This window comes from Sylvia atricapilla, chromosome 3 (assembly GCF_009819655.1).
Source record: "Sylvia atricapilla isolate bSylAtr1 chromosome 3, bSylAtr1.pri, whole genome shotgun sequence".
NCBI lineage: Eukaryota > Metazoa > Chordata > Aves > Passeriformes > Sylviidae > Sylvia > Sylvia atricapilla.
The window spans coordinates 15707980-15734629 of NC_089142.1; the positions used below are offsets into that span (position 1 = coordinate 15707980).

The 26650-nt window shown below is 40.6% G+C and overlaps 1 long non-coding RNA gene across 1 annotated transcript; it reads left to right on the forward strand.

Moving 5' to 3' along the window:
* Positions 1-806: 806 nt before the first annotated feature.
* On the forward strand, positions 807-26387 carry LOC136358375 (uncharacterized). Its single transcript, XR_010743069.1, has 3 exons — positions 807-919; positions 1532-1644; positions 26281-26387. It is a non-coding gene; the product is annotated as an uncharacterized lncRNA (long non-coding RNA).
* Positions 26388-26650: the final 263 nt, after the last annotated feature.

Genomic DNA, 26650 nt, shown 5'->3' on the forward strand with positions numbered 1-26650 from the left:
GTTTCCTGTTTATCCTTTAGTTGAAATCTCTGCTCACCTTGAAGAAGCCCATTGTTCAGTGGGAAGACTCATTGGGAGCTGTATCTCGCTCCATCTTAGCAATTGGGCATACAGCTCTGAGGATTTTATCCCCATTTTGGGATTGGAAGGCTGCTTTAAGTAATAGAATGTAGCTGAAGTCTATTGTCTTTGGTTATCAGAATTTTAGATCTTCCTTGCTTTGCTTTAAAGGTAAATGCAGCACAGTTCTAGTTTTTTTTTTTTTTTTTTTTGTGTGTGTGTGTGTGTGTGTATTTTTGGGGCCATTCTGAGACTAAAACCCAGAGGGATCTCAGGGGGGTTATGGTTAGCTCATGCTATGCAGAATTACACACAGTAGGAAATCTGGGGATTTCTCTCTCTTGCTTCAGTGATTCTAGCAGCTTGCCCAGCAATCCTATAGCGACGTGTTGTAAGGGTCATGGGTCTGGAGTAAAGCCAACACTAGTGTTAGCAAGCAGAATTCCTCATGACGACCTTTTTTTTTTTTTTCTATTGGCCCAACACAAGCAGTAAAAGTAACATGTCTGAACCTGTTTCCTTGTCTATTCTGGTGATTACCCACTTTCTTCTCCCCCAGTTCAGGGAAAGTGGGGAAAAAAGGTTTGCCTTTGCCCAGCAGCACTGCAGGTGTCTGTCCCTCTGAAAGAGTCCCAGTGGTGTGGGCGTGCTGGAAAGAAAAATCCCCAGTGACTTCACCCAGCTTGGCTTGTGGTGGTTACTCACAATGAGGTAATTTTTTTCTAATTTTTTTTTTCTAACTTTTTTTTTTTTTTTTTTTAAACTCTGCATGCTTAATGCTACATCTGAGTTTTTGCATATGAGTGAAACTGCAGCTCCGGGACTGATTTCAGGGAGTTTTCTCTGCAGAGTAATTTTGGTGAGTAAACACAGATAAGAGGAAGCTGGGTTAATCCAATAACTCCTCCCTCAAGGGCAGGTGCAGCAATGCGGCTCAAGGTACAGAACAGAGGAAATGCCTTGTTGACACAGGTGATCAGAGCAAAGTGGCCAAAATTGATATAATGATATGGGTTTGCAATGCAAAGCTCTGCTTTCTCAAGGCTGCTATTTGCAGCTCTCCATAGCACATCTCTGGTCTTTCACCTCTGGTCAGGCATGCTGTTGTGGGTGACTTCCATGCTCCTCTTCATGAACTCTCAGTAGCTGCATTGCTACAGTGTAGCTTGGACTGTGTTGTGTTAACCTGAGAGGATTATTAAAATAAACTCTGAGTCATATTTGAGCTTTACATGGGATAAGATTGTTATCAAGGTTTATTTTTTCTTATAATTAGGTCTCTTAAATATTGCTTCATTAGATATCTTCAGTGACTGTTGGAAAAGTCCTCAGGGGACTAGGGGTTGTTTGTTTTCAAGGGAAGTTCACATGATAAATACAGAAACTTGCAACTCTGTTTAGGTTTTTTTTTATTAATGACAATTAATAATTTTTTCTTTAATCCTCAGTTCTTATCCTGATTTCTCTCCAGCCTTTCCCCTGCTATTACAGCTCTGGTATCCTATAGCAAGTAAGAACATAACATTACAACTGTTCACACGTGGGAGATGGAGGAACCACATTAAGAGCCCATCAGATAGGAAGGTAAGAGGCTGCTTAGGTTTATATGGAGCCACTTCTAAGTTTGGCAAGCTGGGCTGGAGTGCCTTGGCCCAGGCTGAACTCAGCACTGCTGGGTTTGTGATGGCTCTAAGCAATTCTTTTCTACCCTGTCCTTAAATGTTTATCACCCAGGGGTTCAGGCATGGCTCCTTTGTTTCTGTGATATTCTTCTCCTTTCTCTGTGCTTAAGGGGCAGCTTGGGAAATAGCTTCATGTGCTTTCCCCTGCTATACAGCAGCCTGAGCTTTCATGTTGGCTGTCCCTTGCTCTCCTTTACTCACATGGCTGTCAGCTGGCTTACATCCATTTCTCAGTGCCCCTATCTGATAAGACCAGTGCTGTTTAGATACATTTTGGGAAGAATTGGAAAATATCCAAGAAGATATAGTTCTTTTTGCAGTCATTTTTTCTTCTAATCTCAGTTGGGAAATCTTGATCTTCAAATTCTGCTTCTCCAGCAGTCACCACCATTTTTGCCTCCTCCTGTCTCTCCCTGCACTTCCCCTTCAAATACAGGAATAAGTGGCTTAGTGCTCCTCCTTAGAGCTTGTGGTCCAATGGCCATGTGGGACACCACACATGAAGTAGGAACTGCTCTGAGAGAAAAAAAGGATGTTGCTGGCCCTTTGAGGCAGACCTCTGCCTTTCTGCTTTCCACTGTTGAATTATCTCTAACTGCCACAAGTTTTAGGTGAGGTGGTTAGATAGCACTAACTGCATAATGATCTCTCCAATGATAGCTCTTATGGTCAAATGTTGCAAGGTTTTTTCCATTTCTTTCTTCATTTTTTTTTATATATTATCCAGTTCTTTTTCATTTGCTAATGCTGGGGTATCTAAGAGAGGTTTTCAGAAAAACTGGTGAATCTAGAATGTTCACAAATTTTAGTAGAAATGCCTTTTTTCTGCAATGCTGTATCAAAGGTTTGTACATTATTTGCTACTTGTCAGTATTTTCCTCAATTCAAGAATTTCAGCCAAGTAGTCAGAGGCAAGGAGGAAATAACACCTGGTAGAAATGATCACTCTTGTATCAGGAGCAATGGGTTGTGAGCAAAGACCATGAGGCTGGGACTTGTTTCTCAAATGTTTTGATGGATTGATCTGTGATTAATCTGCAAACAGGAAGAAAAAGGGGGTAATTAACAACAAACATAAAATTTGGAATGAATAATCTGATGAGTCAGAGGCATAGATTAACTGTATTTTACATTTAGGGACTATTTGGAAAGGTTAAATCTAGGAGGAGTTCTGGAACAGGCTGCATCAGCAAACTGGTACATTATTTACTCTGGCAAGGTTTTCAGTGGTAGGGAAGGCTATTCCAAGAGGTGTTAGTCTGGGCATGGTCAGCACTGGCTCAGAGTTTGTGTGAAATGCAGATTCAGGAGATTACCGGGCATAGAAGCAGACTTTAGGAGTTCTAAGGCGCCTCGGAACATCAGCCCGGTAGACTACTGGATCTGCTGAGACATTCTGTTCTCCTCTCTGGAAAAGAGGAATTGGCTCATGCTGTGGAATGACTAACAAATTGTCCCTGAGGACTGGCCAGTTAGGTAGGAAAATGTTATTTACCTTAAAAAAACCACAACTTTTTTACGCATATTCGAGATGCTAATAATAAACTGCCAGTGGAGCTCTGCCCTTTGCTCATAACTGTGGTCATCTCTTCTCCACAGTATGACTGAGTGCTAGCATTTGTCATTTCATCCAAACTACTCATACACTAAAACTAACAATCTGGCTATCACATCTCTCCTGGGAGGTTTGGACGTGAATTATGGAAGAGGGTTTGGGTCTGTGCCACAAGTCATGGGAATTGTGGAAGGAAATTATTATAGGCTAGATTTATTTTATAGTAAACCACACACTGTCCTAGAATTAGGCCCCTACTTTATATTTTCAGGAGCCAATTCAAGGATCCTAACTCAGATTAAATTCCTCTTGTACTTAAATTTGTCCCAAACGTAATTTAGATTTTCATTTTCCTTCTCGTTTACAGATTTTTTTTTCTTTCTTATACATTTTTCTCTTTTGATTCAGGCTTTTTTCACATGAAAAATCTGCCTTGATTCCTTGAGTGGCTGGTCAGTACTTTTCTTTTTTTTTACTTTTTTCTCTTCTCTTCCAGATAGTTGGAATATTTGTGAGAACATCCTTGCTTCAACTCTGGTCCATATATTTTTTTCTCCTGCAGAGTCTCACAGGTGAGGCAAGGGTTATGAATGTCTTCCTAGAGATGGCAGATACCTGGGTTAGACCCCATTTAAAGCTGAGTTTTAGTATATGCAATCCCAGGACACACATAAGGCAGACAAAGGACCAGTGAACTCAGCTGCAGCAGAACATCCATTTGCTATCTGGTTGCCCAGTCTGAGGTGTCCATTTCCACCCCTAAAATATATACGCCCCCCCCCCCCCCCCCCCCCAAAAAAAAAAAAACCCCAAACCCCAACCATAACCACCAAACAAAAGGAAAGGAAAGCTAAACTTCCTTTCCATCTGGAAAGGAAAGCAAAACTTCCAAAGAGATACTGGGTTCATTCTGCCAGAAGTGTGTTGTCTGCAGTATCTCAGGTCAGGTCTTCTGCAGGAAACTAAAATAGTTTGTGGGAAGCACTCTTAAACCACCCTTATAGAATCCACATGACATTTTATTATTTTTTAGAACTTTCTTTTATATATGAAAAATAATTAAAAGGAGAATACAATGAAATGGAAATTAACTAGAGCTAGATAGATTTACCATAGGCAGTGATGATTCCTGGAGCTTAACAAAAACCAACCTGTCATACACATCCAAATGGTATTTTGAGATATGTACTGAGCTTAAAAGAGCTAATATTTCATTTGAAAATAATAAAAGATACTATTTTGGAACTTATTCTTTTCTGAGGATAGCTGAAGGGTGAAACCAAGCGTTTCCATACAGATGTATGAGACAGAATTCATACTCCACCAAATGAGACCTTTATGCTTCCACCTGCATATTATGGCTCTAATAAACACGTTATCAGCTCATGAAAATGATGGCAAACAGGTGACTGGAGGATTTGATAAGTCAGCAGCAAAGATTAACAGATTTTTCTCAGGGAAAAGGTAGGAGAGATTCCTTTATTTAAAACAATTGCAGCATGTGAATTGACTGCACTTAAATCATTACTGGCAATTAGTATGTGTCAGAAAGGTTGCAGCTGGCTCCAATTACAGGTAGAACTTTTAGAAGCTGAACTTAATTGCATGTGTGATAGTAAGAGGCTGAGCAAAGGCATACTAGGGTAAATATGCTCCCACTGCAGAAAGGAGGGCAAGATCATAAGAGCTGGGACCTGATTTTAGTAACTAGGCCTGGTTCCTGCCTCCTGGGAAATAGATCTTGTCGGGGGATGTTGATGGGAACACAAAAATTCACCTTGCTGAGCTTCTTTGGGTGGTGGGGAGAGCTTAAAAACGATATGATACAGGCTTTTGGCCTCCTGGGGTAGGTTTGCCCGATTTAATGCCTTGCCAGTCATGTCCAGCTTAGGGTGTTTAATCAATCCATCCAGCTCAAGGCCAGCAACCTGCTGCTTCAAAGGCCCTGCAGCTGCAGGCAGGGAGTGATATGCAGACTGCCTGTGTATTTTGATGGGGCACTCCTTCTTGTATAATTATCATATGTGAAAAACTCCTTCCTTCTATGATGGCAGTATGTTGGATTCTGTGGTATGAAGGCTCTTGGATTTAAAGCTGTGTGCTTGGGATGTTTCTGCTGTAGTCGTAATTATTAGGATCTCTCTTAGTTGCATTACAAGTTATGGATGTGTGCCTTCACCCTGGTCATGGACCAAGGTGATGTTTTTATCACTCCAGTCTCTCTCTGGTTGTGTGTGTTTCTTGTCACATGGCAAAATAGTCATGTTTTGAATAGAAGAACTAGTATGTGTCTGATCATACCTTAGGAGTTGGGATTAGAGCATATTGACTGCTTTTCATACTTCCACAGAAGCAATGTGATCCACCTTGCCAGAGAAATTTATCTTTATGATCTTGAAGTTCCAGTTGTACCAATGACTGGTATCTCCTGCTGAGTCATACTGCTTTGCCCAGCTCCTGGGCCCTGTTATAGGAGCCTTAAGGAATAAAAGATAAGTATTAATATTCCCATTTAGGGACTGAGTGTTGCGTATAAACCAAATGTGCATCCTTGTGTCAAGATGATGCCCTCAGGTGGAGCCCAGGCTTACTGCTGGCTTCTGGAGGGACTTGCGTGCATTTAGTGGAAAAAGGGAGAGCATGGAAAGCATTGTATCTTTGTCTCTTTCCTTCTGTCTCTTGTATGTCTGCTGGAGGACAGCAGCTTAACCTTTGTCATCTGTGTAACAGTGAGTCTTAGCTTCTGTTTCCCAACAAAAAGGTGTATCCAGACTGCTGCATTTTTGAAAGATTTTGTTGAACACTTTCAAAAGGTGCTACTTAATCTGATCTTATTAATGAACTGTGGAGTGACTGTATTTGTGTCTTGCTGTTCATTAGCCAGCACACAGTGCCTGTGCAGGCAGAAGCCATTCTGCAGTGTGCCTGCACTTGGGCCAATGCAGGGGTGCACTCACCCTGTCAGCTCCTTGTACTGCTCATAAACCCATGCTTGATCAGCGGGAGAGCTACCATGAAACTCATTAGAGCTGCTATTTTGGGGAAGTGGGGTGATATTTCACATAGCATGTGCTAATGTGCAAAGGCTGCCATGCTTGTAAAACTAAACTGGAACTTTGTTGGAGAAACATTAAGCATTCCAGCAGTGCACACAGACCAAGTTTCAAAGTCTTCCAAAGTCTTCCCTGTGACCACTTTTCTACTTATATGTAATTTCCATGAATGTTGCTATAATATCAAGAATATGTTTTAAATCCCCAAGTCTTTCTCCAGGATTTTGAGATGAAAATAGACATCAAGTAGCAACTGGGAGCTGGGGAAAGAGAATCTGGGATTCCCAAACTTTCCCTATGCTACTGTAGTTTTCTTTGTATCAGCATCAACAAGGGTACTTGCTGTGTAGTCAGCTGTGTAGTTCTGTGGAGATCATGTTAGTTTGGTGTGTGAGGCATTTGCAAACAAATGCTGCTGTCTCAATGTGATTTGTTCAAAAGCATCACACCCATTTTTGATACAAGTAATATGGTGCCTCTGCTAGAAATACTCTGTCATAGGTCTGGTAGATAATGATCTGTTCTGCCACATTTATTAGAGCTCACAGGGTGCCCACTGTACTGTGAGACCTGTGGATGCAGCTCCTAAAGCAGCACTGTGTCACAAATCTTTAATTTTCGCAATGCGAGGGCCCATCCAGCATCACTTCAGCTGGGCTGTGTGTTTTTTGTTGCTGTCAGTTCCTGAGCACAGAATTGCCAACACAGGATGACCTTCCAAAAGAAACTTTGAATATGTTAAAGCAAGGCATGGTACATGCTGTTCCTGGCTTTGTGTCTGTCTCGAGACAAAGCCCTGTTCTGTGAGTGAGAGGGATATCGTCATGTTCAGGGCTGTGCAGCTTGGTGGGAGATTTGGAGGTGGTCTGTCTTAGCCATTATATATATACTAAACCTGATATTTTATTCTGTTTAATTGTGCTCAGAGAGATGAACATCAGCCTTACCAGGCCCAGACAGGAGCTGTAAAATATGGGAAAAGTAAGGAATTATGCTTGTTGGCACTGCATCCCTTCTCGCAGACTCTTCGGAGACCACCAGAGGCTCAGGGCAGGGCTGTCTGAGATATTGCAGGGCCATGTGGCTGTTCTGTTGTCACCTCCCTGTGAGTGCCCTGCTGGCATTGTCTTAGGCCTGTGAGCTGCCTTGAACCTCTTTGGCAGATTGAGTGTCGCAAGCTCCATGTAGTCCCTGCAGCTCTTGACACACACCAGAGACAGCTCCTTTTATTTTTTAAAATGAAAGCAGAGATGATCATCTAGTAAAGTAATTGCTGGGAGGATTTTGCCTTCTAAGAAACAAAGTATTTCTGTTCTTAATGCAAATTTAAACAAATGCAATGCTGCTCTTAGTGGAAACTGCCATGGGGTATGCAAGAAAGTTCATGTCATGAAGAAAACAGGCTGCTAATGGACTGTCCTGGGTCTTGCTGGCCACATCTTCTCTTTGAGAACTCCCAAGAACTGCACAAATGTCTTTTAATTATGCTTCCACAGCTGAATACTCTGCTTACTTTGTGGGAACAACCTTCATGTTAGGCAATTCACTGTGAAAAATGGATGTTGCAAATAGATTTCTCTTGCTTAGTGGATTTACTTTATTTGAAAAGGTTCTTGGGGAGTAAAGTTTTGGGGAAGTAAATCCAACCTCATGGGTGGGGACATATTGTTTCATGTGCAGGCCTCTTGTAATTTGTTCTCTCACTGTTCAACTTAGGAGCTGAACAAGATATCTAGAGATACAACATTAGAGTACTTAATAAGGAAAGTCTGTGTCTTTCTTTAGCATTGAATTTTTCTTCAATGTTTTATGGTTTCTTTAGTCATTATAGTTATATCACTTACCAGCATTGCCTGTATAGATATCTTAAGTGAGACCTGGGGTTTGGGAGGAGGGATTTTGTGGTCCTGTTAGCTGCTCTGACTGTCTTCTGGGGCATAGCAGTTTGGCTTTCAGCACTACTGTACAGTATTCCATGAAACACCTATAGGAATTACTACAAAGAGAGGTGAAGCGGCATATGAGAAATGCAAATATGTAAAATCACCTCTAAGTTCTTTGATTATTAGCACCTTAACTGCAAATTATTATTATTGTTTTCAATTATAATCCATTTATGGCTCTGGACAGTGTAAACCAACAAGACAGCTTTGTTTTCCTTCAACAATCCTTGTTCTGTGAAGTTACTCTCAGCTTCAGAGACTCAAATTTCATTACATGGCTCTTATTCCTCTCTCTCACCTACTCCCAACTGAGACTGTCTGAAATGACTATTTTTAACAGTTTTCATTAAATTCATGGCTGTAGCTTGTGTGTGGGGAAAAAAGGCTTTAGAACATGGTGTCACTGAACTGCAGCTGTCTGAGAAATGAGAGCTCTGGTGACAAGGCCTGAGGACCCTGGTGCTTGGAGAACAGCACTGACTATTGCAGAACCTGGCATGGAAATGGGAAGTCAGCAATAGCTGAGGTTACCTTATACATTTTTTGTCTCCCCTGAAGATAGCAGCAATTGAATTGATTCTTACTTGAAAAGAGCCCTCCTTGTATTTCCATTTTACTTTTAATAATGTGCCTTCTTGTCTCCCCCTCAAGCTGTGGTAGCATGGAAATTGCTAATAGCCCAGGTAGCATTTTGAAAGTCATGGGATATGTCTTTCTTCCTTAAAAATCTCTCTAGTGACAAAGCACTTCCTTATTTTCACAGGTTTGTTGTTCCCCTGTGCGGGAGGCAGTCCCTATTTTGTTTCCTCCACTGCCATTCTTATTCCCCATATTCTCTTCACAATGTCTTCTCTGTGTTTGGGCATCAATAGCTGGGCTTCACCCTCCTCAGGGCTCCGACTGGTGGGGATTTGCCTTAACAGCCAGTCCATTTGTAGCAGGGCTTTTTCTAAGACCTCTCACTCCCTTGGGACAAGCTGTCAGCCCACACAGCTTGTCATGAACAAGGGAATATTTGAAGGTTTTACTTAACTCACTTTCACATTTTTTCACAGATTAGTATTTTTTTAGACTCTGTTATGTTGTTTTAATTGAGTCTTGCCACCAAAACAAATGAACATTGTGTCACCACTTCTCAGTTCCTTTTTGCAGATGTGGCTAAGAGAGTTTGGAGACAGTGCTACCTGCAGAAATGTTGAACTCAATGCTATGTATAATCCTGATGAATTACATTCAAACTACTCCATACATAAATCGGGTCACACCAGAACAAGACCTGTGGAAAGTGTATAACATTAATGTATACTCATTACATTCCTCCTTTCACAGGCTCCAAGGCTGTCAGGCTGGCCATGGAGTGGGGAACTTGAAGTAATGAGGAGCTAGGTTGAGACATTTTACAAGAAAGCATTGCAGTTCTTCACTGAAAGGGGGATGCCCTTTAAGAAACAGTGCCTCTGTGATGTACAATGGCTGCTAAGGAGTAATGACTTCTGTGTTTTGGGTTTTTTTTTTCTTTTTATTGGTGGCGAAGGAGCTTGTCCCATTTTCCAAGTTTATTGAAAAAGGCTTATTGAAAAAGGTTAAAAAAAAAAACCCTAAACACCTTGAAAACTCAATTTTAAATGTATAGTGTAGCTTTCTACTCTCTTTGACACCAAAGACAAATTTCCTACTGATTTTATCAGGAACAATATAAAGGCCTGGAAAGATAAGTAAATGCTCTTTCTCCTTCATGTGAAAACATGTCATTGGGTTGCTCCCTGGATAGTTTTGGCTATATCATTACAAACATACACCAAGGACTGAATGTGGCCTCGCAATGAAAAACATTTTGTTTATTCAATTTGCCAACCTCAGAATGAAGGCCTTACTGGCCTCAAAGTGGGGAGGAGGAATACAGAGCAGGCAGCCATGCAAGGGTGACTCCTTCTGTGAATAGAGGGTGTCCAGAGCAGGAAGTCAGTACCCAGAGAGATAATTTTGAGTTGAAATGCCTCACTTTTGCCCTTACATCTGTCATATTTCTTTTCTCAGAGTTGCTGAATGAAAAGTGCCCCTAAAAATCCTTTTCTCTGTTGCAGGAGAGCTAGTGTGGATTCATTCATCTACCTCAGCTCTCAAATCTGAAACTTTTGCTGAGGAGCTTTGTTGGTTTCAGTGGAGGTTGTCATGTTACATCAGGTGTTTTTTCAGAGAAGAGTGGCACTTTAACAGCCTGCTCAAAAGGAGGGAATTTCCTTCCCAGGCAGGTCTTTTGCTGATCACCAAGTCTGTGGTTTAGTTTCTTTGTGTGCTGATTGCCCTAGCTGGTGATAGGGCTACCAGGCTCCAGCAGCATACTGTGGCACTAGGGCTTATATCTGACTTCCTACAGCTGCAAATGCTGACAGCACTAATATTTCACGAATCCTGGGACACAACCACCGGGATGAAGGAGAAAGGTTTCTGACTGAATTCATGCGGTGAGAGAGGCTAAGGAAGAGTGGCTTTCTGCAGAAGGGAAAGCTGCTCCTAGGAGAACTACCCCCTGCTTTTAAGTTACAAAGCCCACTCCCATTGCTGAGTCCATTCTTGGTTTCTTATGCCCCAATATGTTTCTTCCCTGAATGATTTTTTTATTTTGTATCTTCCACTTGGATATGATTTGGCAGAGCAGTTCACATCTCTGTTACCTTCAGACTGAATTCCTGCAATGGAGAATAAGGATGGAGGCAAGTTTGTGCAAAGAGCCATGTGTTAGTTCACACCATTCTTGATTTACTACAGCTGAGCCTTCAAGGTCAGATCCTGCTCATGAAAGCTCCTGTTGAATCCCTTTTGTCCTGGGTTCACACAGCTGTATTGGCATGCAGTTACCTTCCTGTCTCTGACTTCAGCCGTGGTTTGCTCTGACTTCAGCCGTGGTTTGCTGGTCAGCCTGCTCTCGTTAGGTTGATTGCAGATGCCCGGCCCGGCCCGGCCCCTCCTTGCTGGGTATTGTTCTGCTGAGGTTTGGTTTTGAGAAATGCAGTCCACCCATAACTGGAGCTAAAGCAAAGATCACTGATGTACACAAGGTGAGAGGATTTAAAATCCTTTATAGATATAAATAGTACTTTCAGTTATAAATAGACACGGAAAATTCTAGTATATTGATAAGCTTCAGCTTTTAATATTGTTTCATTTCATTTGCTTTCAAGTTTTGTCTCCAGTCATGAATAGGTATTTTCACTGCTGAGACACTCCGGCTGCTTTCTGTTGTGAGCTCTCTCTCTTAGTGATTTACTTCTCTGGTCTCCTAAGAAGTTTGCTCAAGGTGGTGTAGCTGTTGTTATCCTTGAGAATAACACACAGGTCATGGATGATATAGATAATAAAACAGACACTGTTTAAAAAACATCAGTTCTGAGAGCCGATGTTGTTAATAATCCTTGATCTCTGCTGGTTGTCTGTAAACTTGACAGTCTGCTTCAAGGGTAGACTATTGGTATTTTCAGTCTTAACTAAGAGGCAGCTGTACTATGGGATGCATACTGGGATATCACTAGGATCAGAATTATTAAACTCAGTTGTGATCTAAACTGGGATCACATCTGAGATATCACAGTCAGCACAGGACTGCTTCAGATCAGTAGCTGTTGAAGTTGTAGTTGGCAGTCACACAAATACTAAGAATTTGAAATTGAGGTTAAAGTTGATGGCATGACTCTGTTTCTAATGATGATACATATGTCAGGGATTTACAGACATTTTATACTTTTTCAAAGGTGGGCCTAGATAGAAAGACTTTTTCTGAGTTTTCATGGTTCCTTGTGGTAATTGTATTAAACTCAGTTCTATGAGGGTAAAATGGCATGGGGGAACCCAGGCAGACGAGAAACAAGCAGAACAAAGCAAATGCACATCCTCTTACAAGACCATATGGGCAGATTAAGGCTTACCTTTATGTGGGGTCTGCACCCTTGCTGAAGTTCTGCCACAGCCCAACCAGTGCACAGTGCTGGATCCCTAGTGCTAGGGAGTCAAGAAGTCCTCTTGTGCACTTTAGTGAACCTGCATCTGTAGGACAGGCTGTATTTATTATGTGCGTGTTGGGAAAATGAGGCAAAGAAAGGAAAAGGTGTATAAACACAGAAAAACGTGTATATTTATTTTCAACACAGCATGCTACATGTGGCACTTTCAGTGGACTGTATGACTCTAGGCTGGGTTCAAATCCTGAAATTCCAGGACAGGAGAGTTTCCTTTGAACTCACTGAGAGAGAGAGTGAATTTTGTGTGCATTTGAAGTTGATTTCAGATGTGACCCGTGCAATAAAAGCACTTGATGGACGTCTGATTTGTGATGTGCCCAAGGGTATCTCATTCTGTGGCAGAAGTTGATAATGGGCCTAGCCAGCGCCTACAATGCTTGTTGTTCCTAAATCAGAACACATATGCAAGGATAGGAATGAAGTTTTAGTGTGGGGAAGTCAAACACAATCTCAGACTTTTATCATAGGCATGAACAAATCTCTTGATGCCTCTCCCTTTCTAATTTTAGTGATAGAGATGTTGCTTTTGCAGGAATTTATAATTGTGGTTGGTTTCTTCACTTAGAAATTGCATGGCTTGTTTAAACAACATTGCAGTTCTGGAGTTCTTTTGCAAGGTCTTAAGAAAGCTCTAAAGCAATATAAAACAGACTAGTCCTGGCCCCAGGGAAGTGAAGACATGAGTTCAAAGTGTCTTATTCACTCACTCTTTCTGCAACCCAAGAACAGCAATCGTACTTTGCACCTGGAGTACTAGTTTGTCCAAGGCAAAAATTGCCCCCAAATTTTGTTTTCTGTCTTCATGCCTTTCTGTGGCTCTCAAAGAATCTACAGGTTTTTTTCACAACTCTTCTCTAAAAAGATGTTTTTGTTCTTCCTATCACTGCCATAAATGCTTCCCTGTGGGTCATGGGATAAAGACAAGAATTGTACTTCTGAGAGTGGAACATCTAAATACTTCCCTTACAGCACACTAGGTTAAACATAACATGATGTTAATTGCCTGTTGCTGTGATACTATTGCAGAAAAACTGGTGTATTTCTAAAAATTTCTCAAGTGTGTTGCAGAAAGTCAGTACAGGTTTAATCCTGTGGTCTGCCCAGACTGTCAGTGTGCCCTTGAGGAGGTTATTTGGTCTTTGGGTAACTCAATTTCTCAACTGATGCAAGAACACTTCTCTAATTTTTTTTTTTTTTTTATGCTGGGGTAGAAAGTGCATTAAAGACTGTAAAATCCTTGTAGTCTGCAATGGTCAAACCATATAAGCCATGAAGGTAGATATTAAGATATCTGAATACACAATCTGGTCAGCAGAGCCTGGTTTCTCCCTGGGATATTGCAGGCCATGCTCTGCCTACCTGTGCCAGAATGCTGTACTGCCTTGTGTGTCACTGTAAATCAGCATTTCCCTTCTTGAAAGGATTTGTAAGAGAGCACCATTTTACTCCATCTCAGACAATGCAGGCTGACTGACATATCTGGGAATGCTCACTGCAGACAGTAAGCTTTGAGGTGATGATAATGCCTCATAAGAGACCCTCTAGCCAGATGATCCTGCTGGTGCTTGGGTGTTAACTGAAGATGGTCAGGGTTTCTGTAGTGTCCTAGATCAACATACTTCATTGTAGTTCTCTGTGTACTGTATCTTGCATCAGATCTGTCCTGTTAAATCAATGGAATTATTTAAATAAATTATTTTTATTAATTTATTATATGAAAAAATTTAGAGCAAATTCCTTTGATGTGTGATATCCTAATCACACCCGTAGGGCATTAGCAAGCACAAGGCACATCTGAGGGTCTCTAATTCCCTAGTGGTGTGATTATATCTCATAATATTCACAACCCCCTGGAGCTTCTTTACTGGTATAAATAAATCAATTATTTAAGTCAAATACTTTGATCATTAGAAGCTGCCAGTGAGTGCTTGAATGCCTGAGCTGTGCAATTCACCAGGAGTGATCTTGCTTCTCAAAATGCTGAGCAGCAGAGCTGAGTGCTACCAGCACTTCATTTCAATCTGCTTTATAAATTAGATTAGAAGTCAGTTTTCAATACTTCATCCTGGATAGGATGGGAGAACTTTACCAGGGTGGAATTATGAGATATTGCTGCCAACAGATCCTTTTATCATTTAACACTGCTGTCATAGGTTAAATGTGAGCTACTGTTCATATTAACTAATAGCTATTATACTAAAAACTGACACAGGGATTCCAGCTAATGCACCATGAACCTGGTTCACACACACTGCATCATATTAACTATTATTTGCACATATGGATGGAAAGCAGTTTTGAGTCGCTTGGGATATATGGCAAATTAGCATTTTATATCATATTAATGAAGTGCTAATTGCTCCTTGCAACCTTTTTTTGTGCAAATTGAATGGGTCCTATTTGCATTGTCATGTAACTGCTGTATTACCTTGCAGCACTTTCATTAAGATGAGGCAGCACAAAGTTCATCAAGGAAAAATATTAGTAATTGTGAGATAATTAGTTATGAAACCAATATTCTTTGAAGTAGACCAGAAACACTGCAGTTAACTTTGGTTTAGCTTGGGAATATTTTTATTAATAGGTTTTATAAAATATTTTTCATTTTGCACACATTAAACTGACATCTTTACAAACAGAGCTTCCTGCTTCAATATTTTATTTTTCAGTTCCTGTTTGTCAGGGTGCTTTGCATCTTTTAATGAAACATGAAATATAGCAAAAAATAATAAATAAGGGAGTAGTTTATTGCTGGTCATTTGTCTCTAAAATAAATTACAAGTACACAGCTCTTTGAAATTGCAAAATAAGAAAATATCTCTAAAGATATTGAATTTACAGGTGTCTGTGAGTCTGAGATCAAACAGCAGCCAAGTCTGTAAAACAATTCAAGAAATGTTGACGATGTGACAGTCCAAATCATTTGCAGAATCTTGTTAACTATCACAGATCAATTCTCCGTAAGCGGAATATATAGTATGTGATATTTTCAGCCAGTACAGGTGTTTTGTTGAAGACAGGTGGAAAAAATGAGGTAAAAAAATTTGAAAGGTAATTTCATGCTAACTTGGGGATGTTTCCATGATTGTGGAGGAAGCATGGTTAATTTCTGAAGCCTCTGTGGGAAAGGCACCCAGACAAAATTACATAAATGTCCATTAGAGGATTTAAATGCTTTGCCAAGAAAAAAGTGAGCTGAACTTTAGCTATGCAGCCCTTTGCCAGTCAATTCATCCAGATTTAGGGCCTGCACCTTTTTATTTTTCACTGGAGTATTGGATATGGACAGATTGCTAGTTACAGCCGAAGGCGGTGTGACAGCTTTATTGCTGTTGCATGGGCAACATGTTGTCTTTGATTGGGAAATAGGCTGTGGACTTCCAGAAAGGTATGTACAAAGAAATGCTTCCAGATATTTGTAGTATTAAACAAAGGTTGTTAATACTGCTTGACTAATGCTTTCATTCTCTCTCTTTTGGCTGTGCATGCTATGCATTTGTGTACATTTAAACTTTTGTGTTTATCAAAAAGGGAATCTCAAGAGACAACTGAATGAAGAAACTGTGCATAGTACAGTCTGTCAGAGTATATTCTCAAGAGTCTGCAGGGGAGGGGACTTAGGACTCACACCTCAAAGAGACATCCTGAGTACAGAAATAGTTGCACAGGACCTTGTCCCAGGCAGGCATGAAGCAATGCAGCAGGGAAAGACCTTCTTGCTGAACTAGGCTTAAGACTTTGTCCAAACAAGCACAAGCAGCTCAGCAGATTTTTCAGACTGAAAATCTGAATAGGAACATTTGCAAAGTGGTTTGTTTTGCCTTGTATGCCATCCTGGCTTACCTGATGTAAAAAATGTGGATCATCTAGATTTCAGTTGTATTCTGCCCACTCGAGGACCAAACCAGAAATACTTGATTATGGTACTACTTGCATCCAATTTGTACTAAACCAAAGGAACTGTATTAGTGAGCAGAATAAAACTGTCTTTATGCCTTTGCAAAAATGCTTTCTAACCAGTCTACATAAGATGACTTGCTGAAGTCTCTGGTGAAAAATATTTTCTCTCTGTTTTTTTTTTTTTTTTTCCCTTAAAAATACTGTGTAGCTCTTGCTATGGCATTCTGGGAGACTTCAGTAGATGGTTTTGAGAACATAATATTTATTTTATTGGTAAAGTCTGAGTGCATCAGCAAAGTCTTACCTGATAGCACTGCACAAGCTTGCAGAGTGCATCAGAATTGAAGTTTGAATGGGCTGGCGAGTTATCACAACAAATGTGGACCCAGTGGGGAATTGTTTACCCTGTGTAAGAAGATGAGGAGATCCTGGGTGTGGACAGGAGAAAAGGGCAATGTGGCAACCTCAAGAATTTTATGGGTTTATGTTAAACAAACAGCTGCAGTAATATAGGAGGTTATCAGGAGCCTCAGGAGATCCAAGAGTAAAGCTCTGGTAGAGAGATAGAGGAATCAGATGCACAAACATTCTTCCCTGCTGACAGGTTAGACTGCACTGGTATATTCCTCTGCTAGTCCAAAGGAGTCTGGAAGAGGAGCTGAGCAGAAAAGGGAACTTTTGGTAAATGAGGAAGGCTGCTTCCTGCTTCACAGGCCACTTCCTGTGACATGATCATCTCTTTCCCAGGCACAGCTGACAGTCCTTGCTGAACTCCTGAAGCTGACAGTGGGCTATGCAGCTGTTAAGTTCTGGTTAGAGTGTAAGCCTCCCTTAAGCTCATGGCTACCAGAAGTCAGTAATGTTTGACACAGTGTTTGGTGACCTGTGGGAAATGAATTCAACTTCACTATGATTCTCTGAAGTTATTTTGCCTGGTTAGAAAAACACTCCCAATTTCCTCAACTGGCACAGATTTTTTTTTTTTTTTTTTAAATTCTTTTTTTCGGGCCTATGGAAGCAAAGCACTCTGATGGTAAAACCAGTAAGTGTGTGCCAACCAGGGGGGACTTCAAGTCAGGCTTGGAGACATCTTGTTACAGTGACACAGAAGAGACTTAATTTCCATTGCTGAGATCTGTATCTATTATTTGTCTTTAAAAGAAAAAAAAAAATAAAAAGAACACTTCCTTCTATGGGCTGATGAGTAAGAAGCTTTTCAGACACCTAAAATGAGTAATGTGAAAAATTAATAGTTTGGAGTCCAAAGCAAAGTTTGTGTGACCTCGGAAAGGGAGGGAGAGAGAGAGTCTTGAAGGGAATGACAAGAATCTAAAAATATTGATTTCAATTTGCTATGGGAGGGAGCAGGAGAAACAAGCCATTGGAACAAGTTTCTGAAGCTTCCCATTAGCTGGAATGTTTAACAGCAGAGTGAAAACAAACATTTCTGTAAGGTTTGCCTTCTTAGAAAAGATTAAGTCCAGGCCCTCTTGTCTTGCACGTTGTCACTGGCAGCCTCTGGTCCTGTTTGAAACACCCAAGAAGGCAGAACTTTTAGTGCTGGTGATTTGTGGATTTCTTTCCACAAAAAAAAGCTATGGAGGATGTTTTACTTTGGGCAGGGATTTCAGGCTGCAGCAAGATCCAGCCTGTGCACTTGTGAAGGCTATGTTCAGCATCTGGGGCTGGACGAAGAAAAGAGCCCTCCTAGAGTTCTTCAGGGAGTGCCTGCATCAGGTAGCCCTCTGCTTTTCCTCAAATTCAGAGTCCTCAGCTCAGATTTCATGAGGCCACAGGATTTGATTCTGCATTTTGTGTGATTTCAGGCCAATTGCTGTCTCAGGAATGCTGCTTCAGGGTCAGCAGGCCCCAAAAACCCTGCCTCAGATGGGCCACCTTTCCCTTGACAGGGAAGAGCATGGTGTGAACATGCGTCTCCAACTGGCCAGACAAGAAGGAAGCTTTGATATTAGACATGACTTTTCCCTTTTTAATACAGGTCCAAGCAAAATCACAGTCTCTTGTGGTTTCGTATCTTTGAGAAGAATGCAATAACTAAAGTAAGACGATAAATTGAAATTTGGAAATGGGAATGGCTAAAATCAATGTATCTGAAGGTGACTAGGCTTGAGATGAGCATGAGATGAACTTTCTGCTGACCTATATGCATGCAAAGATTGACACATATACAGGATCAAAGGAGCTTATGAAAGAATACAGTACAGGAGAGGAAATTGAAAATGTGTAGGTTGTCCATCTCAAGAGTGGCTTTTATTAGTTATTGTACATAATAAGTATTGTGTCAGAAATGAAAGGGATTAACTCTCACCCAAGGTACTGCACCTGAGCAAATATTGTCTTGCCTGGGTGAAATTTGTGCCAACACAAAGAAGACTTGGTATGAGGCTATGTACTGCTTAAGTCTCACTTAAGTCTGCAAAATGAGGATTATGCTGGATTTTAGCGGTATGAAAATATAAGGACAAATTTCAGCCCTTATATTGCTACAGTGTGTATCCCTGGGGCTTCTAGAGTAATGTAGGGTCTCACCAGGAGACATCAGAGCTGTTGGAAAGTGCTTTCTCTGCAGACTGACCACTTTCCAGATTTGGGAAGTTTTCATGCCACTGAACTGAAGCTCTGAAAGGCTGTTAGAGAAAAACTAAATGGATAAATGAGTTTTAATGGCTGAATGTTTTATTCTCTGCTGTGTTTTCCAATGGCTCAAATGCTTTGGTCTGTGTGAGCAAGCAGAATAATATTTTGCTGAGGTCAGTAGGTTTTGCTGTGAAATACTGTAAATTTTGTAACAGCGGTTGACAGTTTGTTGTTGGAAGTATGAATAGAAAACTCGAAGTTTCAAAATGAAAGTAACAAATATTTTCAGGCCAGAGGAACAAAATTTTATATATGGAGAAAAAAGGAAATATTTTTTGTGCTGAATCCTTCTGTCTAGATCTGCTTCCAGCAGATGATACTCACCTTTCAAGCACACTTTTGCACCTGGACTCAGTTTGCACACCTCTTGCTAAATATTTTCCAGTTTGTGGAAGAATGGTGAAATGGTTTCACAAGAACGCAGACCATTGACTTGACATCTGACATCTGTTCCCATTTTAATTCCCTGTCTTTAGTGATAAGGCATGCCTATGTAAGCTGGACTGTAACCACCAGAGTGGAAAGAAGTAGGATATAATCTTGTACACAGACTATTTTTAGAAAAACATTTCCTAGGGTTGTGAGTGTGGTTTTTTTTTTTTTTTTTTTTTTTTTTTTTTTTTTTTTTTTTGTGATTCTCATATTTATTATGTCTATCCTTTACCCTATCACAACATAGGCTGATAGAAAAAGAAATGAGGAACTTCATAGTGTCTTTCTGTAAAGCTGCCTCTCCTGTGTTTGCAGGGATATCTTGTAGCGATGCCTCCGTTTTTTCCCATAACGTGTTCTAAGACATGGTGACCACTTACAGGGTATGAGAGACTTTGGGACACTGTCATATGAAGCTGTTCCTTCTGGGAGGATGTTGCTGCACCAACAATGAAATATTTTTGAGGGGTTTGTGTCTCCTTCTCTGCTCTCATTACAGCTTACACATCACGAGAATGCTCATTTTCCCTGCCAAGCTGATCCCTGAGCACTTGCTGTATGGCTGCCTTACTAGAATTGCTGATTAGTCTGAAGTTAGTCTATTTTACACAGTTTTGGGGTTTCCCCATTTTTTTTTCTTAAATTCTTTGCAACTCAAATATATTCTGATCTGATATTGTTAGATTAATTTATTCTGTTTCACTAATAATTTGCTCTTACACATACAATTGCAAGCACTGTATTTTTTATCTTGCATTGGTGTAGTGATTGTGTTCTGAGCTGAAGGTGAATTAGTGATCTGAGGAATCCAGGCCAATGCTGGTTTAGGTAAAATGGTCAACATGAATAGATCTGCTCTGCATGCCAGGAGCCCTATAATGCTTCTTGGGAATTTGAAGAGGCCATGATGATGGGCTCTTCTGTCCTTCATTTTAATACTTGCTCAGTGTAAGAACACTGGAAAGAAGGTCATTGTCCTCACAGGATCCCTGTGAGGTTGGCAGTACTGCTGTCACCATTTTGCAGATGAGAAAATTTTTGGCAGAAGAGAATCAAATGATATAACCAGCATTTCTTTAATGTGCATCAGATAGTGATCTATAGAAGCATGAACTCTCTGTTGTCTTTTTACCTCCTTCCCAAGTTTGGCAGAAGACTTTGTATTCTTCCTGATTTCTGTCCTAGTCAGAATTGTTCTGTCATCTGCTCCAAATTAACTTCTGTAACTTTCCATGATTTCCCAAATAAAAATATTGGATTGCATTTGTGTCATGTTTACAGTGTACATGGAGGAGAGGAGAAATCTCAGAGGAGTCAGATCATGGATCTTCAAGCTTGCATCTGCATTGTTGTGACATTGTGAGTAAGCACAGAGCAAGCAAGAACTTTTCTGTGCTAGGTGAATTTCTAGGGAGTCTTTCCTTTCCATGGTCAACAAAAAGTTTTGGAAAGCAGGACGATTCTACCTTGGTATGTTTTTGATACATCAAGGAGAAAGTAACAAAATATCAACATGTTTATTATTGGGGGAAAAATGCATTTAGATTTTTGGTTTGACCCACTTGATCCCACCTTGAAGAGAAAGAGAAGGGGAGACAGAGTAATGAAAAATTTTTCTGTCTTAAAAATTTCTAGATAAACACGGCCAGTGAGCTTATTAGTATGGCATTTTCAGTGGAAATACAGTATTTCAGCTGGACAAAATGCAAGAATGTTTCCCACTCAGGAATGGAACAATCCTTCATACTGCCACGGCTGCCTCAGCTCCTAATATGGTTTTAGCAAGTAGCTAAAAATTACCCATCAGAACCCAAAGATGCAGTTGCTGTGATGGTTTTTCAAAACCTTAAAGGGCTATACAAAAAAAGTTAGAAAAAAATTCTTTTAAAAATTGTTGGTTGCAAAATAGGACAGATCTTGTATTTTCCCAGAGTAACTAGCCATTTGTTTTGGTTTCTCCCATAGCAGGTTCTGCCTTGAATACACTACAAAATTTGATTCTGTTGTATTTTATGTGCATTGAGTTCAAGCAAAAGTTTTCTGTCATAATGTCAGTGTCATTTTGCTCTTAGAGATTGTAGCTTTCAGCTTGAGGCTTTCTTGTATTGACACTACCCTTGTTCATCCTCGTTTTGATGTTCTTTTGATGTAAAGTGTGTTTTCTGAATGAAGGGGTTTGGTCCTTGTTTATAATTCAAATTGCTGAAGCCTATTTTCACGGTATTGTTAGTTATGCAACATTTAATTCCAGAGTTTATTTTCTTTGAGAAGAATCCTCAGAAGGCTTTTAAATACCAGGGTACCACTTTTTTTTCAGGAAGTCCCTGAGTCACAGAGGGCTGCAGGGGACTGTGCTGAGGAGGCATCACTGTGTGCTTACACTGATATCACACTGTTTCCTAAGTTTATGTAATTGGTTAGTGGTGCAGACGTGATGGATATATGATCTCACCTGGTACCGCTTCTTTATATCGCCTTACACACAAAATGTGTGTATGTCTTAATTCCTCATATCTTTTTTGGATCTCACTTTCTGCATTTCTTATTATATAACTGGAAGTCACTTACAAAAGGGTAAGCGTTTAGGATAGTATCCTAGCAGAAGTCCCAGACTGTGGCTGTATTGGTACACTGGGCAGGGGCAGGAGCAGTGGCACTGGTGACCTATGGAGTCTGGGTATTAGCACACTCCAGGGCATGGCTCTGCCTGTGCCAGCCAATGCTTTCTGCAGCTGGGCCTATAGATGGGTCAGGGCAGCAGTGAGAGCCAGGGACTCTTCCAAGCAGGCAGATATGGATGAGAATTCCTCTTTGGGGAGTTAGCAGGACAGAGTTTAGCCATATGGACATGGGCTGTGCCATAAAACTTGTGCTCAGGGGCAGAGAATTGGCCCTGAACTGCTGTATTTTCTATTCCAAGGCAGGCCTGTTGATTTCTGTGCTGCAGTGCCAGGCCCTAAGACAGAATGCATTTACAGCTCTCTGTATACAGGACGTAATTTTAATGCTTGGCTCTTGCTGCGAAAAATGTCACAGTGAACTTCAAGAGGATTGTTTATGTCCCCAGAACCTTAAGCTGGAATAATGACTCTAATTTATTTATGCACATTTTGACAGCTTGTTATGTTTTATTCCGTAAAGCTAAATGTGGTCTCAACACCTTGGAGTTATTGCTACCAAGTAATGATGCCAGGGAGTGATAGGGATTTTTGTCTCTGAGCAGAGAAGATCTTTTCCATTCTGTAAGGATTTAAAACTACTGTCCTTGTATCTGTCTGTGTGTTTGAGAATGAACGGTGAAACTGAGGGATGATGTGCCCTAGCTGCATAACTGAGTGGGAACAGATCAACACTGAATGCTTGAATAACCCAGAAACCAGTGACCTTCGTGTGGGAGCTGTCACACTCACACAAGAGATGGGGAGCTCTGTCCTAGAGTAGAGACCTGTAAGTGCTTGTTTGCTCTGTAATGTTACTCAGTTTATTTTAGATCTGCTGAATGATGCAGATTGGGTACCCCCTTAAGAGAAATTCAGTCTCTTTCTCTATGGAGGTCTGAAAGACAAACTCCTTCTGATCTGCAAGGGTTGTATAATTTCTGGGTGTGTTTTATGTACCCACAATATTTCCAGTATATAATAAATGCTTTAAGTTTCATAATATATTGACAGCTAATCAAGGTGTTCATAGAAGCATTGAATAGTTTTGTAGATGAGTACAATATGATATTCATCTGTAGAAGTTTTGATGAGGAGTTTAAATGAAAACAAAAGAAAATAACAGTAAAACCAGAACACTAGTCACTGGATTCTGTATGATTTTGAGTTTCTTTTCTGGTTGTCTACAGCAATATCTATACTATTAGAGAAAACTGTGAGGAAGCATCCCTAAGCACCACACTGTCTACAATTAAGTGTTAGAAGAGTCCCTGGCAGGCTTTAGACCTGGACCAACTAGATTCCTCAAAAAATTTATAGGCATCATTCAGGGACGAGCTCCAACCCAGAACCCATTCTGAACCGGTACCTGACCATCTTGTCTAGGATGTAAAGAGGGTTAAATAATATGAATAGGAAATGTTTGCAGACAAGTAGCTGTAATCCCAAAGAACTGTCCCAGCCTTGTTCAATTGTGTAGTGCAGATAAAGGTAATGCAAGCAAGCTTACTTCTTCTATAGCATATACATTGGGAAGCCATGTTGAAATGGGGAAGTGGAGAAAGGGTATGTTTAACCTAATCTAAGATATTTGGAGATGACAGAAATCACATTAACACAGACTCTTAATTCCTTCCTGAGTATCTTCTACTGGCTCTTAACAGTAGTAGCACAAGAAAAATAACATTCATGATGGGCCCTGGAGTCCCAGTAGAGACTGCTGAGAGACAAAGCTGTAAATATGTTATGATAGACTGAAAAGAAAAAGGTACCACTCTAGGGGGGAACTCAAAGCCTAAGTGTTGGCTCTTGTTCACTAACCTGGGTGACAGGACAGACTGATCGTTGCCTTTGGGCTTTAGTTGGTATTCAAATGCATTATTTTTTAAATATTTTTTTCTTAATGGACTACTCCAACAGCAGTTTCCAGGGCCAAGTTAATTTATAGTCCACATAGAGAACTTGAGTAGTTACTGCTTCAGAAACAATAGGAGAATGTCACTCTGCTGCTGAAAAAGAGGCACAGATGAGAATGATCCGATTACCATTCAGTTACTAACTCCTTAATCAAAGCTGTAACTACATTTATAATCCAAGAGAAAGAGCTGTGGCCACACTGGGATTCATATGCAAAGTCACTCACCATCGAATTTTACTGGTAGAAGCTTGGTTTCCTCACTCCTTCCCTGAGGGAGTGATCAAAGTCAATCTGACAACTGACTGTCTCTGCAGTCCAAGGAAGAAGATCTGCTTGAACATGGAGAGTGAGCTGAATTCCCACCTTTTTTGGGCTGGCATTTCATATCAGGGTTTGAATCTTGTGTCATGTATGTCTCTCAGAGATGGTGAGTTTATCAGAACAGCACTTGCACATAGTTCTGTGATCACTGTGACAGTTCTCTGGTCTCTAAAGTAATTTCCTGAAAAAATAATATGGAAATCACAAGTGTTAGTGATTTTTAGGTAATTAAATGCAGCTGAAAAGATAGATATAGAAGAACTTGGGCCAAATCTTGGCTCTAATATTATGTCTAAACTGTGTTGAGTATGCCATACTCCACTACCCTTTTTGTGAGAAGGTAGAAATGGGTTCCATTTCCTGAAGCAGTTGCCATTCCTATTGTTAGCAGAGGCAGAACTTTGAGATCATTGAAGAAATGAGCCATTGGGAGTCTGATGTAAGAGTTAAGTTCTACCATCAGTGAAGCCTGCTGTTGTCATCCACAGGCATTTTTCACTGTGGTATTTTAGCCTTGGCTCCTAGTCCTGGCCTAAAGTACCTGGTTTTTTTTTCAGAAGTGACTGGTCACTTCTGTGAAGTGAATGCACAATGTCTTGCCCAGGACTCTGCAAAATATACATAGTTAATATCTGTCCTGTCCCCTTTTCAGACAGAGGACAGTGGAAAAAAGGAGTAGTTGATGGAGTTCCTGACAGCAGGTATTTCTTTTAATTTGGCTGCTATAGGGGTTTTCGATATACACGCATGGTTTTTTTTTTCTTTTCTGTGAATTCATGTGAAAATGCGTTATGGAGCTGAGGCCTCGACTGCATTAGGAAGTTGCTGTGCTTTAAATTAATTTTCTGTACAGTCAAAAATGGACTGGATGTTTGGAAAGTCCAACCACCAAATGCTTTCCTGTTTTGTATACTGTGGATGGGAGTTCTCATCTTCATTCCTACTCCAGAGAAATTGACCCTGCAGGACAAGGGGGTGGTTAGTTTTCGGTCATGTAAGCAAATACATTGTGACAAACTTGAAAGCTCATCTTCTTTTCTAACTTTTCCATTAATTTTATAGCTAGATAGGTAAAAATAGGCTGCTTTTAGATACTCCTAGTCTCCAAATTGTGTTCATGGGTATTCTGTGCTACAGCCCACAATAACTTTGAGCATTTTGCAGTGTATGGACAAATGGAAGTAGGAGATTGTGACTTTTTATGACTTTTATAAGAGTTTGGCACAAGGCTATATAGTTTAATTTGGGCTATATTTTACTGACTTTTGCACATATGGAATAGCATCTTTCTCTTCAATAATCATACCTATATAATTCTGTCAGAATCTGTCCTACCAGCTGGAGTGAGCTATTTCACACTGTATCTGATATTGTTTCCTTTTTATCTGTCGAGGAAGAGTGCTTTGCTGTATATCCTGATATCCCATGGCTCCCCTTTTGGAGGTCTGTTCACACATCTTGATTCCATCTGCACTCTTGAAGAGGGGCGCTAGGTGGAACCTGTATCTGTCAAACACATGTCCATTCTGGACAGCGGCCCTTTACGGGTCACGCCTTGAAACACCACTAATTTGATTTCAAAGGGAGCTATTACAAAATGCCTTTTGTGTTGTTAGGCCTCAGGAGAAGGACCTCAGTTGGACACAGTGAAACACTGCAACTTCTTTAGTTGTGCTGTTCCTTGTTGGAACAGATATAAGAATCAGTCACGTCTTTGTCTTGGAGCGCTGCGCCTCTTCAGGAGAAGTCCCCTGATGTGAGAGGAGATGCCTGAAAATGTGTTAAAAGGTCCAGGGGACAGAATCTTAGTGATCCACAGCATCCATCAGATGCTGTTGAACAACCTCAGGAAATGAGTAGAAATCTGACTCTTGTTTGACTATCCTGAGTCCTGAGAATGGCGCAGTGGGTGCAGAGGGTTGACATACGCATCTGTGCGCTCCCTAACAGTGCTTTGAAGATCTGTGTTGCAGCAGCCTGTGGCTTTTTATGATGCAGTCATGTGCATTTTTAAGACTTAGAATTAGACACCTTTGTGCTTGAAGTTAAGCATGACTGTGACTCATTCAGCTGTCACTCTTACAGACTTGGTGTGAGAACCATATGGAAGGGAAGAAGTATCCTAGACCCAAGATACAAGTTTATGGATTGCAAGGCAGGAGGACAAACACTGAAAAAGCATCTAACAAAAGTGAGTACTTGGTCAAAATTTCCACTTCGATTTGGTCAAATTTCCAACATAAATGAAACCATTTTCTTGAAGTAGTGGCTTTTCCCATTGGTAAGCTGTGAATCGTCCCCCACAGCTAATTCACTATTTTCAGTTAGTTACAGTTGCTCATACACTGCACAATCTTTGAGCACATTAGAGCCATAGTAGTAGTTTGTCTGGCATCTGTAAACAGGCTACACTTGGGACTTCTTAATACTCTAACTCAATGCACTGGTATGCCAA